Source organism: Rana temporaria, chromosome 2 (assembly GCF_905171775.1).
Source record: "Rana temporaria chromosome 2, aRanTem1.1, whole genome shotgun sequence".
Taxonomy (NCBI): domain Eukaryota; kingdom Metazoa; phylum Chordata; class Amphibia; order Anura; family Ranidae; genus Rana; species Rana temporaria.
Genome location: NC_053490.1, coordinates 511,429,028 through 511,434,974, shown reverse-complemented (window position 1 = coordinate 511,434,974; position 5,947 = coordinate 511,429,028). Strand labels below are relative to the sequence as shown.

General features: G+C 43.2%; 1 long non-coding RNA gene across 1 annotated transcript; it reads right to left on the bottom strand.

Moving 5' to 3' along the window:
* Nucleotides 1-5,035: 5,035 nt before the first annotated feature.
* Nucleotides 5,036-5,520, bottom strand: LOC120928702. Its single transcript, XR_005747305.1, has 2 exons — nucleotides 5,437-5,520; nucleotides 5,036-5,094 (listed from the first exon to the last, which is right to left on the bottom strand). It is a non-coding gene; the product is annotated as an uncharacterized LOC120928702 (long non-coding RNA).
* Between the last annotated feature and the right edge of the window lie 427 nt (nucleotides 5,521-5,947).

The window sequence follows — 5,947 nt, the reverse complement described above, 5'->3', positions numbered from 1 at the left end:
GGACTTGACCCCTGGACCCAATCATGTAAATCCTGGTGTCTTTGCAGTACTTGGTTTGACACAGATGAGCCCCTGCTGCAGCTGACTAACTGGGGGGGGACTCAGGAAACCATTTATATCTAGGTATATGAAAAAAATGAAAGATTGGATTTGTACTCCAAAATATAACGTTCTAAACAAGTGATAATAAATATTGATTCCAGTATAAAACTGACAGATAACGATATATAGAAATCCAATGCTTCAAGAACAATAAATATATATAATACGTGTAGCATTACCCCCAGTGGAGCTGCTGGATTTTTGGGAGGCGTATTACCTCGTGGCTCCTCCGAAATTCCTAGGGGTGAATGATGTGTATTGCATGTAGTAGAAGTAAAGGAATGTCCAGACAGGTGCTCTTTGCTGTGCTCTTTATTACCCAGCCGGGTAAAACAGTAAAACTTGTGGTGAGGAAAGTAAAGCTGAAGAAGATAGGAGAACAGCAGATTCAGGCGTAATGATAGGAAACATAGCAAACGTAACACTCCTTTTCACCACTCCCGCCGGAGTGGGTTTAGTGTACCCGGACAGGCCTCTCTCACTGACCTGGCAGCCGGAGTATCACTCGGACAATTATAGGATGAAGCCTCTGCCACGGACCCTCCTTGGTGAACTTGAACTTGGGAGAAAGTCTCTGCCACAGACCCCTCTCAAAGAGCCTCAGAAAGATACCTCTGCCACAGGTCCCCTCTGGGTTGAATTATTGGAGATATGACTCCTTAACTGAGTTACGTCTGGATCTCCTTCAACTTGCCACCCAGGTACCGACCGACAGGTGATCAATCCCTCGGTAGGCATGTGCAAAAGGGAACATTTTGTTTCGTTTTAATTCGTTATTTAATTAATTTCGTTAAGTTAGGTTCGTTACATGTGTTGAATTCGTTTTCGGAACTCGTTCGTTTTCGACCGAATTTCGAAAAATCTGGTCGAATCCGAAAATATTTCGACCGTTTTCGGAATTCGTTCGTTTTCCACCGAATTTCGAAAAATCCGGTCGAATCCTAAAGTATTTCGACCGGATTCGACAACAAATAGTCTCTTTTCGAATATAATTTCGAAATTCGATCGGAATTAGAAAAAAATCGAATTCCAAATCGAAAACCCGCGGACGAAATTCGATCGGAATTTAAAATAAAAACGAATTCCGATCGAATTTCGTCCGCGGGTTTTCGATTCGGAATCGAAAACGTTCGTTCGGATTCGGTAAATTCATTAATATTGCAATTCGGGAATTCGTATGCATCCGAATGTCGGAATAATGAAAAATTTGTCCGAATTTCGATTCGGAACGAAACGAAATGCACATGCCTATCCCTCGGTGTCCGGCTACCTTGATCCCCGGTGGTTTATCCAGGTCCTTTTGGGACGTCAGCCTCTCAATGGCGCTCCTCAGACTGACTTCCCACCGAACAGCAGTACAGCTTGGGATCTTCAAGAATGGGAACCCAGTCACTCACTGGATCCCGTCGCTGTTCAGATGCTCCGGGTTACCATGGCCCCGGAACCAGGAACACCACGTGGCACGCACGCCCCAGCCAGGCAGGCCATAACGCTGGGGCGCCGTGATGTGGCCTCCCTAAAGGTGGGTGCCACACTGGACGAAGAAGAACCCAGAACCAATGGCGTCTGCCCCGTAAATACCCCTTCCCAGCATGCACAGCGAGGACAAACCCCCATGATTGGCTGCTGGGAAGAGCACCCAAACATTGACTCCACTGCTGCCACCTGCAGCACCGGGGCTGGAAGAACACCCCAGTACAGCAGAATGGACTCACAGCACAGCCAAGCTGAGACAGAGACCGCATTTTGCTACTAACAATCTGGATCAGAGTTTAACTACACACTGATCTACACATACATTTAGCTAGCACCAGTACTATAAGGTACATAGGCGCTACATACAAATACAGTGCATTAAAGTTGACAATGATGTGACTGCGGTGTATAAATATTAGAATATATAAATATATATACGCATATGCATACATAAGGTAAAACTTAAGTCCATGTATATGAAAGTGCAAATAGTGCGAATAGTCACAATCCTGAAATAATGCAATCTTCCAATCATGGAGAAGTGCAAGGTGCAAACCATAAGGTGCTAACTAGCATTCAACAAGTGGCATTGTGACTTAAGTGCTTGTGGATCTTCGGTGTAAAATGACACCCGCAGGTGTACTAACTTTTTACCTTACTGCTCTAAGGTAAGCAGCATTCAAAGAAAACAGGAGGGTAGATGATCACTCTGGGGGAAGAGGAGATTCTCCTATCTGTTCCTCCTGGGGGATTCCAAGTGTATGCAGAGCCTAGGTGATGATGCCTTTCTCTACGACCAGGTAAGATAGCTAAGCAGCGCTCAGGATATATCAAACCTATTATGGATGGAGAGAATGCAAGAAGAGGCTCTATAGTGTAGTAGGTTTTTAAAAACTTGGTGCATTTTATTAAACAAAAAAGTCAGGTACTCACATTAAATAAAAGCAAACTGTCCAGTGTATCCTAACGAGTGGCGAGCCTGCGTTAGATGTCACTTCCGGTGACGTCTACCGCGAGCTTGCCGCTCGTTAGTTAGAGTCTTGACTGCAACCCGATAGAACACCTTTGGGATAAATTCGAGCAGAGACTTTGATCCAGGCCTTCTCATCCAATATCAGTGCCTGACCTCACAAATGCTCTTCTGGAAGAATGGTCAAACATTCCCATAGACATTCCTAAACCTTGTGGACGGCCTTCCCAGAAGAGTTGAAGTTGTTATAGCTGTAAAGGGTGGACCAACTCAATATTGAACCCTACGGACTTAGACTGGGATGTCATTAAAGTTCATGTGCATGTAAAGACAGGTGTCCCAATACTTTTGTTAATATAGTGTATACTGTATATACAGTATGGCCCAGATTCTCGTAGATTGGCGTAAAACTTGGCGGGCGTAACGTATCTGATTTACGTTACACCGCCGCAAGTTTTACAGGCAAGTGCTTTATTCACAAAGAACTTGCCTGTAAAGTTGAGGCGGCGTAGCGTAATTCACCCGGCGCAAGCCCGCCTAATTCAAATTAGCTGGGTAGGGGGCGTGGAGCATTTAAATTAAGCGTGTTCCCGCGCCAAACGTACTGCGCACGCTCCGTCCGGAAAATATCCCAGGGTGCATTGCTCAAAATTACGTCGCAAGGACGTCATTGGTTTCGACGTGAACGTAAATGGCGTCCAGCCCCATTCACGGACGACTTACGCAAACGACATAAATTGTAAAATTTCGACGCGGGAACGACGGCCATACTTAACATTGGTTGCCCCTCATATAGCAGGGGCAACTTTACGCCGTGCAAACCTAACGTAAACGTTGTAACTTCACTGCGTCGACCGCACGTACGTTCGGGAATTCGCGTATCTAGCTAATTTGCATACTCGACGGGGCAAACGTCGGAGGCGACACCTAGCGGCAAAAAAAAAAAAAATGCATTTAAGATCCGACAGCGTAAGAGCCTTACGCCTGTCAGATCTAATGGATATCTATGCGTAACTGATCCTAAGAATCAGTCGCATAGATACGACGGCCCAGATTAGGATTTACGACGGCGTACATGGCGTTGCGCCGTCATAAGCCCTTTGAGAATCTGGGCCTATATATCAGGATTATAGACAGCAGTGAAACAAGGCAGCATTTCAAGACTTCCCTTCCTCATATCACAATGGTGCTTCTACCATCGAGTTCTGGAACATTCATTCAAATTTTTAAGAATTTTGGTAACTGGCTCCAAAAAGAAGATTGCCTCATTTAATTATTGGCAATGCAGAGGCCACTTGTGTTATTCAAACATTTACAGCAATAAAAACAATTACAGTTACACAATGTTTTCCTTAGAATATACTGTGATGTCATACGAAGTGATTTCCCAGCAAATTCAGAGAAACAAAATTCTCCTGACGATAATTTGCCAAATTAATGCTCCACTTTACTCCAATCTACTCCATCTTTACTACATTAATAATTCAGGTTACTAATACTTGGAGCACAAGGAATGCTTTTTTTTTGTAGAGAGGTGGATATTTTTGATACATTCATTTTTGTTGTGGCTTAAAAGAATTTATGAATGCAGAGTTGTAATGTTATTGAAATTAATTGCTATACCCCCAAAGGGGTGTGTTTCCTCGGTGGGACTTTAAGTGTGTGAGGCGGGCTGGAGTATAAGGCCCCGTACACACGATAGAATCCATCCGCTGAAAAATCCCAGCGAATGGGTTTCAGCGGATAGATCCTATGGTGTGTACACTCCAGCGGATCTGTTTCCGCGGATATATCTCCCCTGGGATGGATTCCAGCAGATCGAATATTTGCTGACATGCAGAACAAATCCATCTGCTGGAGTCCATCCCAACGGATGGATCCGCTCGTCTGTATAGACTCACCGGATCCATCCGTCCGAAGGGATCCCCCGCATGCGTCGTAATGATTCAACGCATGCGTGGAATTCCTTATATGACAGCGTCGCGCACGTCGCCGCGTCATAATCGCGGCGACGGCACGACACGTCATCGCCAGAGGATTTCGGCGCAGATTTCAATGCGATGGTGTGTACACTCCATCGCATGGAAATCCTCGAGAGGATTTATCCGCGGAAACGGTCCGCTGGACCGTATTCGCGGATAAATTCTATCGTGTGTATGGGGCCTAAGACTAAATTAGTCAACACGTAGGTATCAAAAGTATTCAAAATGTATTAAATTTAAATAATGTTGCTCATTAGAACAACGTATCAGAAAAAGTTTGTTAACAGCATAGGATACAAAAAAGGTTTTCCAAAATGACCATTTGAGAACAAGAGAGCACGGCCTGGGGAGGACAATTAACAACAGTACCCCACATTAAGCATGGTAAGACAAGACAATCAAAAATTGTGTATACGTGTACACGCGACAAAGGAGCAGCCGAAGAAGCCCTCAGGACTGTCACATGGGTATAGACAAGGATGCCAACGTTTCGAGGCTTTTTTTAAAATAAAGTATCGCCTCTTCATCAGGGCGAGGGCGGTGCGTAAGATGTCGCTGTACCGTCTAAAAATAAAAAATAAAGATAAATATAAAAAAAAAAAAAGAAAAGAAAAACGCATGAATACAAAATTCAATATAAAGACATAAAAAATGCATGTGTAGTTGAAACATTCATTTGCAAAGTTTTCCTACATACAGAGAGAGGTACATATAAATAACCACCATTTAGATCCTCATCATGACTCACGCCGTGTCTGGAATGGTACCGAGGCGGACCCTATATGTGAGGGACTGAGTTTAAAAGTAAAATATATATATATATACATATGCTTGAATACTGATTGCCAAAACATCCTTATAGATCAGGCCCCAAAAAAAAATATATATATATTAGTAGCTACTAACCGATGGATTCGAAGGTAGGTAGATCAGTCTCAGATGGAGACCATGAAGATTACTTGGCCGATTGTGCAAGAAGTATGTCCTTGGCCATTGACAGTACAGGTTATTCACACAGTATTACCATACTATGTGACCTATAGTGTGAAGGATAAGAAGGGCAAAAAGAAAAAGGAGCACAATGTATCAAAAATTATAATAACAAAAGAATGCCAGACAAGAAAACACATCTAATGCACTTTTGTCAAAGACAGCAAGAAAAAACAAAACAGACTTTTACTGGTTTAAAATAGACCAGATAATGTACATAAAATATAGTAGTTTAAGCAAGAATGCCTGGCTGGTCCGCATGGGAAAAAATAATGGTTGAGACGTTGGGCTCTTTTGCAATTTTTTGCATTTACAGGTAGAGAACACCGATACTTCTTTTTTTTTAATGTTATTGAAAGATCTGCTTTTGCGAATTGGATGTGGAATCTCAGCATCAAATTTGCAATAGCAGAAGATTTTGACCGGC